The following is a 13,748-nucleotide window of genomic DNA, read 5'->3' on the forward strand; positions in this document are numbered from 1 at the left end:
CCTGAATTCTAAATATTTCTAATAGAGAGGCTTCTTTGCCTTAGTATCTGAATCCAGCTAACGAGCTCATCCTACATCTGTTGGGTTGTTTTGATAGTACTATCGTTTGATTGGACTCAAAACGTCATACATGCTAGGCATGCAGTCTACCACTCTCCTGCCCGCTTCTTGCTTTAAGTATTTTAAGTAATTTTTGGGCTTTGCTCTTCCCCCACATATACCTCCCACAGTGCTGGGATTTCAGGAATAAACTACCTAGCCAGAAGTATTTGTGGAGATAAGGTCTGCTTGCTGACACTTTGCCTAGACTAGCCTTGGATCTCCATCCTCCCCATCTCTGTTATTCCCCAGAATAACATACCTATGGTTTACAATGTTATAATCCCATTATTATTCTGGGTTCTCTAATTGGAGTTTTGTGGTGCTAGAAGGCACTGCCTTCTTTGAAATTATAAACCTTCATCAGTGGACATAATTCTGTTCTAGACTATCAGCACCTCATATCAATGTCTGGATACCGCTCATTGCTAAATCATAGTTCAGGATATGTTGCATGACTTTAAGCCTCACTTTTTACACACACACACACACACACACACACACACACACACACAAACCATTGTCTTTTGTGGTGACTTTGTACATCTTCTGTGAGACCACCTGAGTCCTCTCCTGTGCATCTTAGAGCTTTTCTTACCAATTTTACTTCTCTCCAGTCTGCTTCCTCCTCATGTGTCCAGTCTCTAATCTTGACAGTGGCTGAGGCTTGTAGTACTGGGATTAGAGAAAGAGAAAAGATAGATACAGATATTTAAGTAGAAACCTCATCTCTTGCACTTTTAGGTGATTTTAGATGCTTGTTTTCATCAGATCCTGACTCCTATTTCTTCTCCCAGCCTCCCAAAGCCATGTCTTTCTCCTGGATCCCACAGAAGGCTCAGCTGATATTATAGGAAACAGAAACATTGTGCTTCTGTGAAACCTGCATGTTGGGTCTTCGTCCGTCCCACAAAAGACGGACGGGGTCCGAGGAAAGGTAAGTGCGGCGCTCGCCCATTCCCTAGCCTCCCTCAGCCCAGGAGACAATCAGACACAGTGGGGAGCCAAATCCAGCAGGTAGAAAAACTCGTTTATTAACAGAGAGCAGCCCCTTTTAAAGACAACAAGGGTGGGTGGTATGGTAAGGGAGGAAGAGGAACCAATCACTGTCAAGGTCACACCCTATCATTCACCTGAGCCTTCACGGGCTGGTTAGGCACTGATCAGAAGATCAATTGGGGTCTGCCCACTCAACCCCCTCCCAGCGCCATCTTTGCTGCCCATGTGCTCCACAGATTCCCCCTTTTTTTTTTTGTTTTAATGGCAGACCCACCTAGCACAGTAATAAACATCAGTCCCACCACAGTTAGAAATGTCCGAAGCAGTTCAAGTAATTCCTGGGCACCTGGTGTCTTTTAAGTAAGCCAGTTCTTTGTACGTGCCTTTAAGCTAGCACAGGAGTCAAGATGACCTTTGAGCTTTACTGTCAGCTCCCAATTGCTCCCAACATCATCTCCCCCCCCCTTTGCTTAAAGAAGTGAACCCGCCTGTCTTAGGTTGGGTGGATCGCCTTGTCTGCCTTCTTCAGAGCGAAGCTGAAGGCCCTGTCTTAGGTTGGTCAGACTGACACCCCCTCTTACCCGTCTCTGGCTGCGATTCCTCTCAAGGGGGAAATTCATTCATTTGGAGCTTGATAACTGGCTGGCTAAGCTCATAAGAGTTTTGCAGTGCACGTATAATGCAAGGAAGGCATAGAAAAACCATCAGCAAAAGCATTCCCAGGCCAGGAAATGTCACTACTAGTCCTTTAACCTTAGTGAAGGATGGGATAGCAGTCTTTGCCACTTCAGAGTCCAGAGGTGGGGTTGGACAAAATCTAAGCTGGAAGCATAACAAAAGGTGGTTGTTTAACAATTAAGTATGGATTCAATGCTGCTATACAAGCAATTAGTAAAAGAACAATTAAAGCAGGTAACATTAAAATAATTAACTCCTACAAAAATATTAAACAGTCCATAGGGTGGAGATCAAAATGAAGGTCAGGCCACCAGGTCGAAGGGACAGCTTCTCTTGTGGTGCTCCTGACGATTTCTGCATTGCCAGCATTGATCACTGCCCAGGTCACGCGTTGAGGTTGATGCAGATTCCATAGGGCCGTTCACAGGATTCGGAGAGTCAGGACAGCCAACAGCTGGAGTATCACCATCTGCAATTGTTAGAGAACACAAGAGCTTCTCAAGGGCTGGTTGCCCTTGGGGATGGTTAATAATTGTCTTTCTGGCTTTTGTCTTTAAAACACAAGCCTCGGCCATGGCCCTTTTTTTTTTGTTGTTGTTGTTGTTGTTGGTTAGCTTATTCTTGGGCATCCTCCTGTATAGAGGAAATGGGTAAAAACTTAAGGTTCCTGGCAGGGATCCAAATGGGAGCGGACTCCCCTATGGGGAAAACGAATCCAAATCCCCTGCTCATAGTAACTAGGGGGTCAGGTCCTCTCCATTGTTGTGTCAGGGGTGCTTCCACCTGACTTTCACTTGGGGCTTAGGGTTTAGTTGTCCCCAGTGCTTCTGAAATCTGGATTCAGTTGCCCCTTTTGAAAAATTTAAAAACAAAGCTATCTGTAACTGTATATGGGGGCTAACTCCCCCTTTTTTGTTTTATAGGCTACCAGAATACAAATTAAAGGGGTTTTTAATGTCCTGAAGGGCCATAATGGCCAGCATTTCCTTATATTGTAATTGTAGGGACAGAAACCCATGGCAACAGCCAATTGATTTCCCCTAAAAGACTCTGAAGTTGGGTTAAGGTTAGAGAGGCTGGAATATCCAGCAAAGGCTTAAGGGGGCTGGCCTGAGTCAAGGTAAGGTGGGTCCAGAGCACCTTAAAAGGAGCTACCTTTTGAATTTTATTAAGGGCTATGGTAAACCCCCCTTTTTTTAGTATGTCGAGAACCTGGGCCAGAAGGCCCTCCAGGCAGCTTGGGTCTCGGTGCCCCAGAATTATATCATCCATGTAGGCATAGGCAAGGGAGGTATCTGAACCCAGCACAGGCCCTAAAAGTGTGGCCAAGTATTGTTGGGAGAAGGCAGGGCTATTGGCCATACCCTGTGGCAGTACCGTCCATTCAAACCTCCGATCAGGCTGGGAGAAATTAAGAGAAGGTATAGAGAAAGCAAACTTCTCGCAGTCATCTGGATGCAGAGGGATAGAAAAAAAACAATCTTTAATATCAATCACAACCAAAGTATATTCTGAAGGTATAGCAGGAGTCCAGGGCATGCCTCTTAGGGGCGTTCCTACTAGCTCCATCCTTTCATTTACCTTCCGTAGATCTTGGAGCGTCCGCCAAGCCCCAGAGGCTTTTTGAATAACAAATACGGGTGTGTTCCAAGGACTTATAGAAGGGCAGATATGCCCGAGGCTTATCTGTTCCTCCACCAGAAGGTGGAGGGCTTCAAGTTTAGGTTTGGTCAATGGCCACTGCTCCACCCAGATTGGGCTTTCAAGCTTCCACCTAATGGGAGGTACTTGGGGGACAGTGGCCTTTAGGATTGGGGGTGCACCCGAGCGGGTCCCCTATGTTCTTCTCTGTAATTATGAAAGTTAAAAAAATCCCCTTCCTTAACTCCCTCTAGATCCTGTTTAAGCCTTTGTGCTTTTTCCCCATCCAGGATATCATCATATGATGCTCGATGGTCTGTAGTGACCACGGCATCCATTTGTCTTAGCATATCTTGCCCTAGTAAATTGGCAGTGAGGTTCTTTGCCACTAAAGGGCATATCCTTCCCTGTTCTCCATCTGGGCTAGTCCATGTCATAAGGGCAACCGTTTCTTTGGTATGGGAATTGCCCCCTACCCCCAATATCGGGGGCCCAGGTGTAAGCTTCCAGTCCAAGGGCACTTCCTCCTCCCTGAGTATGGTTCGGTCTGCCCCGGTGTCAATTAAGCAGTGAAACCTCTTTCTGCCTATGAGAATACTCATTTTAAGGCGGAGTCCGTCCACCAGGGGGACGGTCCAATGGACCTGGGTCGCCCTGCCACAAGGCTGCCTGGGCCTCACAGCAGAGGGGGTTCCTCCTTGAGTTAAAGGGGCTAGAGGATTCCCCTCCCCAAGTTTAAAGACTTCCCATCTAAATCAAACTTGTATCCCTCCCTGCCCCTGGGGCAGGGTATAGGGGGCGGTTTGCTCACGGGCCAGTTGGCAGGGGATTGTTGTAAACAATCCCTCTTAAAGTGCCCCTCCTGCCCCCATTTAAAACAAGTCCCTCTCCCCAATGGCCTTGGGGTTCCTTGGCCCTGGGCTGCCAGCGCCTGAGTAATGGCCTCAGTCATTGTAGATGCCTGAGCCTGTAAAGCTAAAGCTAGTGTTTGGGACTGATGCTGTTGCGTTCCCACATCCTGTGAGGCCACCACCCATCTGCTCAGGGAACTCTCTCTCAATCCCGTGCAGGCCATGCGGTGGTCTGCATTCATCCCTTCCCAGACCAGCAGCTTTACAAACTGATCTCGGAGGTTCCCTGTCAGCTGCTTGCGGTGAACGCTCTGTTGGACTCGGTCTATGAAATCAGGTAGAGGCTTACCCAGTTTTTGTCTCACTTCTGCCATGGAGGACTCAGTTGACCCATCATCTAGTTTGTACCACGCGGCAAGTCCTGCCTGCCTCACCTGGTCACAGTATGGGCCAGGTATTGCGGCCTGTTGGATGCCGGTGGAGTACCCTTCCCCCTTCCCTGCTAGCATGGCATAAGTAATAGGTTTTGCTGGTTGAGCCTGCCAGTTACTCTCTGCTCGCACTCTGCATTCCTCCTTAAAGAAAGCACACCATTTAATAAACTGAGAACTAGTGGTCTGGGCCCAGGGAGAGTTTGGGCCATCCTCCGCCACCGCATTGCGGAGCTCTTTAAGATCCTTAGCTTCCCATGGATACCATTCCAAGGGCCTGTTAGCCCCTGATGCCACATTGACCGGATACACTTGGGGAAGCGAATCCTGTGGCCGAGAGTCTGGGCTCTTGGGTGGCCCTTCCTTTCCAGGGCTCTTGGGTGGCCCTTCCTTTACAGAGGAGGTCTCCGAGTAGGTTACTTCCTCAGCCCTTGGTCCCTCCATGTGGTAGGGGTCTGGGTTTTGCAAGTCCCTCTCGCAGGTCTCATAGGGTGCCGTACCTCCCGTCCAATCAGGGGAATAGGGAGGGGGCCTAGGACCGTCCGGGGCACCTGAGTAGCTGCCTCCGCCCCTGCATGCACAGATAGTGCGTTCCCTGTTGAATTTGACCTTTTCCTTTTCCTTTTTACTTCCCAAGTCCTCCTGTACTCCTTCTAGGCCTAATGTTGCCTCCTCCTCCTTCTTCTGTGATATAGCATTATCCATATTTAGGGTTTCACTTACCCCGAGAGACCGCTTAGCCTCGGCCGGTATCTTTTCCTTTCGGGCCCCACGTTGGGCACCAGATGTTGGGTCTTCGTCCGTCCCACAAAAGACGGACGGGGTCCGAGGAAAGGTAAGTGCGGCGCTCGCCCATTCCCTAGCCTCCTTCAGCCCAGGAGACAATCAGACACAGCGGGGAGCCAAATCCAGCAGGTAGAAAAACTCGTTTATTAACAGAGAGCAGCCCCTTTTAAAGACAACAAGGGTGGGTGGTATGGTAAGGGAGGAAGAGGAACCAATCACTGTCAAGGTCACACCCTATCATTCACCTGAGCCTTCACGGGCTGGTTAGGCACTGATCAGAAGATCAATTGGGGTCTGCCCACTCAACCCCCTCCCAGCGCCATCTTTGCTGCCCATGTGCTCCAAACCTGCATTGCTGCTGCTTTGAGTAAATGTATTTTTATCAGTGATAATTTTTCTTAATGGAATATGGGAGAATCAAAAAAATAATTATTTAAAGCAGTTTCACTTAACCTTTCACTTACTCAATTTAAATTAACTTCATATGCCTATGAGGGACATTACATAAAACAAACTTTCTATGTACAGATTTTTTGCTTGTTTCTGTGGTATCATGACTCAAATTCCTTAAACTTTTTGAGGCAAAGATCTTCATTGTCGTAAATATTCAGAATGGAAGAGAGAATGGAGATCAACTAACATGTTACATCGTCAATTGTCCAGGGCTGCTATTTCCACTATTGGACTTGATGATAGCCAGTTTGCAGATTCATTGCCATGAAATGGCCTTTATATCATTGATAAAACTGAGTATCTTGGGTTCCCTTTATAGTATTGGACTTTTGATGTCTGCATACTATCTGTCTGAAGGACCCAAGAGCAAGCTCATCTCCACAGAAGTGAGGTCTCTTCTCATGATAGAGTGAGATAATGTGGACACTTTCCAAAGGAAAAAGCTATTACTCAGCACTCTGATATTATAGGATTTGGAGAGAGAACAAAACAAGCCAATAAACTGGCCCTAGAACTTGACCTCTTCCCACTCATTCCTTTAATCAGATAATAAAGCTGAGTAAGCTGAGGAAGGAAGCACACTACTTCCTAATTCAAATCTTGTTGCCTGGTTTTCCCAGACAATTCCTACACCCTTCCATGAGGGTTTGACTTAACATCTGATCTTGTCAAGTGTCTTCTCAGAAGGAATTCTATTGAATAATAATGTCTTCAAAAACTAACTTTGTGGAAAATCTTTCCTTCCCTTTCATATCTAAGACAGCTTTTAACTCAGTTCACAGATGATCCAGTGGGAACAAATACAAATTTAGTATACTGCATTGTACACCTTTTAATGTACACCGTTTTATGGGCTTTAATTTCTTTTTTTTTTTTTTTTTGTCAGTCGTGGGGCTTGAACTCTGGGCCTGGGCGCTGTCCCTCAGCTCTTCAGCTCAAGGCGAGCGCTCTACCACTTGAGCTACAGTGCCACTTCCTGTTTTCTGGTGGTTTATTGAAGATAGGAGTCTCACAGTCTCTCCTGCCCGGGCTGGCTTTGAACCGCAATCCTCAGATCTCAGCCTCCTGAGTAGCTAGGATTACAGGCGTGAGCCACCAGCGCCCCGTTGGGCTTTAATTTCAAGTTTTAAAAGATACATATAAAAACCCAGAGCCTGCTGGTTCATGCCTGTAAACCTAGCTACTCAGGCGGCTGAAATCTGAGGATTTCAGTTTGAAGTCAGCCGAGACAAGGAAGTCCATGAGATTCATCTCCAATAAACTAATCAAAAAAAGCTGGAAGTGGTGTTGGGACTTACTATAATACTAGCTTTCAGCACAAAGAGGCTCAGAGACAATGCCCAGGCCCTATGTTCAAGCCCCATGGCTAGCAAACAAAACCGTATATATACTTAACAAAACTGTACACATTTTCCTCTTTAGGTCCATCATGATCTCCTACCACTAGCCACACTGCCACTGGATTTTTGTAGTTCATGATACTGCAGCTTTGTGGACTGGGGAGGTCTATCCTGACAGGTCATTTCTACAAAGCTTTGTGGGTGGCTGTGTTTTAACAAATTGAGTTTCTGTTCAACTCATGTTTAAAAATGAGTTTACACATCATCACGGCACCCTTCCTCTGAGCAGGGCTGCTGGTGAAATCAGCATGGACCTCTGAAATAGAGACATAATTTAATTTGACATTATTATCATTCCAGGCAAAAATTGAAATTCCAGTTATAAAACAATGTATAAATTCTATTGAAATCCTGGTATTGATTTTCCTCATAGACTTTAAAACCAGATTTTTTTTTTTTTAATTTTGAAAATATGGTACAGAAGGGTTACAATTACATGAGCAAGGTAATGAGTACATTTCTTTTTTTGGGGGGGGCGGTCCGGTCGTGAGCCTGAACTCTGGGCCTGGGCACTGTCCCTCAGCTCTTCACCTCAAGGCTAGAACTCTACCACTTGAGCCACAGCATCACTTCCAGCTTTTTTTTTCTGCTTCTGTGGTTCTGAGGAATCAAACCCAGGGCCTCATGCATGCAAGGCAAGCACTGTACCACTGATCCACTTTCCCAGCCCACATGAGTACATTTCTTATCAAGCATTGTTGCCTCCTCCTTTGTTTCCCCTTACCATCCCTTCCAATCTCTCTCCCCATACCACGCCAGAGTTGTAAAGTTCGTTTTTCGACACAACATCTTGTACATCTCATTGTTGCAATGGGTCCACCCATATCCCTGTTTAAACAATTTGTTTTTACCCTTCCCCTCCACAAATTATAGCAACATAAAATACAGTGAAAATAGGGGTTATACCGAGGAGGAGGGACATAAAAAGCCACAAAGAAATCATCTTATACATATGTTAAAAACAATAGCAAGAAAAAAAATATATGTGAGTCCTTATCTTGGGGTTCAGTTCGCCTAACATCAACTCCTCTGAACATTTCTGCTTGTCTCAGACATATACTAGTCATTGATAATAAGGGAAACCATGGGACCTATGTTTCTTTGGGCTTGAGACCAGAATTTTTATATATGTACAAATATATGATGGGAGAAGCATGGAATCGTGGATAGTTTTTGATTCTTATGTGTTCATGTACCACAGCTTTATCATTAAACCCCATTGTGAGCTTTTGCACAATGCCCTGGGCCATCTCATTTAGAAACCTTAGATATTTCTGCAGCTTGTTCATTTAAAGGAATCAATTCTTGTATAATGCAAAACATTACTTACCTTGGAGGCAATTGGCAAGGCTGAGATGAGGTCGACCTCACCTCACGGACTACACCTCACACCAATTGCTGGAATCTCCATCTGCAAGCCCTGTTCTCCTGTGTTCCTTACAAACCTCCCAACCTCCCTCCTTACAATATAATCTAGCTAGAAGCAGTGACTCACATCTGTAATTCTAGCTACTCAAAAGTCTGAGAGCCATCTAGAGGATCTTGTGTTGAGACCAGATCAATTAGAAAAGTCTGTTAAAATTGAGTCTCCAATGATTAGTACAAACAGGACTGAAAGTGTGATTCAAGTACTCAAGTGCCAACCAACTAAGCAGAAGGCCCAGAGTTCAACTGCACGACTTGCACAAGTGTGGGGGGAGGAAGGGGAGAGGGGAAATGCAGCACTATATTCCATCTGATAGTATTCAGAGGATGGGGAACTAGTAGGAAGTGCCTCAATAGCTGTTGTCAGTCACACCCTGGCTTAGAACTCTGTATATGAAAAGTTGTAGTTAAGGAACCTCCATACTGCTTTCCAAAGTGGTTGAACAAATTTACATCCCCTATGACCCAGCAATCCCACTTTTGGGCATTTACCCAAATGTTTACAAACAAGACCACACTAAAGCTACCAGCACAACTATGTTTATTGCAGCATTATTTACCATTGCTAAGATCTGGAACCAACCCAGATGCCCCTCAGTAGATGAATGGATCAAGAAAATGTGGTATATATACACAGTGGAATTCTATGCCTCCATCAGAAAGAATGACATTGCCCCATTTGTTAGGAAATGAAAAGACTTGGAAAAAATTACATTAAGTGAAGTAAGCCAGGCCCAAAGAAACATAGGCCCCATGGTTTCCCTTATTTGCAATATCTAGTATATGTATGAGTCAAGCGGAAAAGGTCAGATAATGTGATGTTAGGAAAATGAACCCTTAGATATGTATTTTAATGTTTTTTTTCTTTCATGCATGTGTTTCTAATGCATTTATAAGATTATTTCTTTGTTGCTTTGTATGTCCCTCCCCCACAGTATAACCCCTGCTTTCACTATATTTGATGTCAGTATAACTTGTGAAGGAGATGGGGGAAAAACAAGTCGTTTAAGGATACAGGTGGACCTGTTGCAACAATGAGAAGTACAAGTTGTCATGTCGAAAACGAGCTTTACAATGTTGGTGAGTGGGGGGGGGAAGGATTGGGACTGGGGGGGGAGAGGGGAGGCTGGGAAGGGATGTGAAGGATAAACAAAGGAGGAGGCTGCAATGCTTGGTAAGAAATGTACACATTATCTTGCCCATGTAATTGTAACCCCTCTGTACAGTATGTTCACAAATAAAATAAAATAAATTTTTTAAAAAAAGGAAAAAGAATATAAGTCAAGTAGGCCAGGCCCAAAGGAACATAGGTCCCATGGTTTCCCTTATTTGCAATAACTAGTATACTCTAGGATAATCTTACCAGACAAGCAGAAAAGGTCAAAAGTTATGTACTTATGATCATATAAGATGATGCTAAGAGAAATGAACCCCACAATAGGGAAACAATAGTATTTTTCTTTGTCACTGTTGCTTTTAATGTACTATATGATTTTTAAATTTCTTTTGCATGTTCGTTCCCCATGGTATAACACCTGTTGTTGCTGTATTTGATTCTGGTGCCCTGCATCTTGTATATACATTTTTCTAATTTGGGGAGGGGAAGAGAACTAACAAAATGCTGAAACAAGGATACAGGTTCACCTATTTTAACAATGAGACATACAGACATGTTGAAAATGAACTTTACAACTTGGTGGGGCGAGGAGTTGGGGAGGGAAGGGATGGTAGGGGAGAAACAAAAGACGTGGTAACAATGCTCGATAGGAAATGGACTCATTACCTTAATCATGTAACTGTAACCACTCTGTATAGTACCTTTACAATTAAAAAAAATTTTTAAAGGAAAAAAAAAAAGAAAAGTTGTAGTTATTCTTCAATTGTCAGGCTCAAACTACCTATAAAGAATCACTTTATATGTATGTAGGTATAAGTTTATGCTTTGCTCTACTGTGTGAAATCAGAACAAGAAATTACCTCTGAAACCAGAATCAGTTGTATGGTGGGGAAGAAGAAGCAGGTTCCCTATATAGTATAGTATCAACCTCCCTGGAACTACAAAGCCTATAAAATAAACTCCAGCACAGCATTGGCTGTGTTTTATGGCAAGTTCTTGTCCCCGGCAAAGGCCACCTTCCCCCATGCCTGCTTTGCTCTTCAATTTCCTGTGGCAGTATCATCCACCAACACATACTGGAATACGGGCATTGAGATGCTTGTGATCTTTCTTTCCAACCTTATGTCTTAAATTAGCTTATCTCCTTGTCCAGAAGTTAATTTAGTCCAGTTTATAAGACCTTAGAAAATACCTGTTTCTAATTCAATGTGTAAAGTCTCCTTGCAGGGGCAGGTTTTATCCCTTAGTCAATAACCCTTCAGTCAGTACCAGACAATCTTAGTGCCAAGTTCACTCTGAATTTTCCCTTTTCTTGGACACAAGAACTCCCTAAAGTCAGTATGATCCTTGGTTTTTCAAAGAGAGAAAGTTGGAAATGCTATATGCAATAGTCAGTGTGGCCAAGAGCCACTGTAAATAGGAAAGCAGTTCTGGCTATGTCACCCATAACCAGGGGCAGCAGCCACACATGTGTGATATCTAGGCTCTAGGTAAGCCTTTACAACCTGCAGCAGGTAGATCCACAGTCTACCTTTTCTGGGAGGAGGTTTTTTTTTTTTTTTTAATACAAATCTTAGTTTTTATGACTTGCACAGTTTCTGCTTGGAAACTTCCAATCTAGAATAGATTTTTTTCATCTGATCACACATGCAATGTTTTTATTTGTTCCGTGTGTATTTCTTTTAACTTTAGAAACTTAGTGAACACTTTCATTCAGTTTAAGAAGCTTAATTTTGTAGCAATAAAGGGCCCAGTCATTGGACTAGGAACATCCATATTGCCTCTTTTTGGTGTGGTTTGGACCAAGGAAAAGGCTTGGTTCCAAACACCCTGTACCCCCGTAGGACAGGATCCAGATGGCTGCTCTACTGGTATCTTTCCCAAGGTTATGGGAGGCACATCTGTGAGTGGCTTGGTTAAAAACTTATTTTAGACAATGTCCTAAGAACCTGTGCTTTGGGTGTTGTTCCACTCAGGGTATCCTGTGTGTTCTCTGGGGACATTTCATCAAACCTACTTGGTTCATGTAATGCTGTAATACTTCCCAGGAGAAGGCCATTCCTCCCATGAGGAGCCTCCAGATTTACCTAAATCACACTGATACCCAGTTTTATATCAAGAATTGTTCTTTTACTTCACTTTAAAAGCTGCCCTTTTAAAGTGGCAGTGAGAGGCCATGCACTAGTGGCTCTCACACACCTGTAATACTAGCCTTTTGGGAGGCTGATACCAGAATTGCAGTTTGAAGCCAGTGTAGGGAGAGAAACCCAAGAGATTCTTATTGCAGTTAGCCTGGAAAAAGCCACTAGGGAGCAGTAGCTGGAATGTAGAGTGCCAGCTTTAAACAAAAAGAGCCAGGTTAAGAGCCAAAGGCCCTGAGTTCAAGTCCTATTATACATAATGTCCCCTGCACCCTTACCCATACACATTCTCCAACAAACACACAAAAGCAATTAGGGAGCAAACTTGCACAAATAAAGGAAATGGAGAGAGAGGTTCAGTATAATTTTGTGGTTCATTTTTTCACTATTTAAATTAGTCCATTCATGATGAGAGATTGTGTTTGTGTTTTCTCAATTACATATACCTTGTTCCTTAGTTCTAGAGACAGACTGAGGGAGTTGGCAGAGAGGAGAATCCACAGAGATTGAATTCTGTTGAAGGGAGGGACTGGATGTCAGATTGGATAGGGGGACAAGTGTAACTCCTCCAGCTCCACCACTGAGTGCCCGTAGTTTGACCTGGCCAATTGGCATAATGCTGTCTTGTACCCATCAGTGTGGGGAATGCAGGAAGACCATTGTGTCATGGAGAATGACTGTAGCTGAGGCAGTTGCTGAAGGAACTGACAGCCCACAGCTGAAGTAACAGTATCTCCCTTTGTGATTCACAGCTAAGTTTACCTCCTCGTGCAGAAATATCCTTGGGGAGCCTACAATGAGGGGAGATAGTGCAATTTCAGGCAATATTGGGAGCAATTAGAGTACAATGAAGAAGAAAATGTGTGTCTCCTCTCTGAAATTTCAGAAGGTAAGAGTAACTGAGGAGAGGAAACTGTCAGTCACTGCTGAGTTGGTAGGGTTGAGAAGGAAGGCACATTGGATCTGGGAGTCACATGTGTAATCCTAACTATCTAAGATACTGAGATTTGGATGATCATTATTCAGGGCCAGCCCAGGCCAAAATCTGGGTGACATCTCCTCTTAAGCTAGCAATGAATATCAACTTCACTACAACAGGAAGCTTAAAATAGGTGAGTCCAGGCCCAGGCATGCACCTGGATAGGAAGCAAGACCATAACTAAAAAATGACCAGCACAAAATAGGCGTATAGCTCACTTACCTAGCAAGTACAATGCTCTGAGTTCTAACATGAGTACTATGAACAAGGGTAAGCATGGTGACCTCGGTGTTCCAGTGTGATTCACTGAGATGGCTACAGCATCTGTTGCTGTGGTCTCCTGCCAAAGAGGAAGAGTCCATCGACATCCCTCAATCTATGCCTACCAAGACAGCAAATGATGATCAGAACCCCTCATGATAGTCAAAGATGGAGTTTGGTGGGAACTTTGGCCCCTCAAAGGGGAGGAGAGCAATGATATGCAGGACCAGATGGACTCCTGAGTGAGAGAAGGGCAGAAAGAGGCAATGTTGAGGTTGGTATGGGGTTTGTGTTTAATGACTAATATGGCTTCAATGGAAATGTTCTGACTTTGATTAATATGTTTTATGACATGTGAATCGAGGGAGAGCTAGGGCAGTCAGGGAAACACACTTGTGTAAATTTTCCATAGGTTGAAACTTACTCTAAAGTCTAAGTTGTTTTTGAAAAGTGAAATGTGGAGTTGATAAAAGAGCAAAACTCCCCA

At 44.1% G+C, this 13,748-nt stretch overlaps 1 pseudogene; it reads left to right on the forward strand.

The window, feature by feature from the left end:
- The window catches only part of LOC122124920, a 313,048-nt pseudogene that overhangs the window by 19,469 nt on the left and 279,831 nt on the right, over nucleotides 1–13,748 (forward strand).

The sequence above is a fragment of the Dipodomys spectabilis genome, unplaced genomic scaffold, assembly GCF_019054845.1.
Source record: "Dipodomys spectabilis isolate Male_0828 unplaced genomic scaffold, ASM1905484v1 ptg000254l, whole genome shotgun sequence".
NCBI lineage: Eukaryota > Metazoa > Chordata > Mammalia > Rodentia > Heteromyidae > Dipodomys > Dipodomys spectabilis.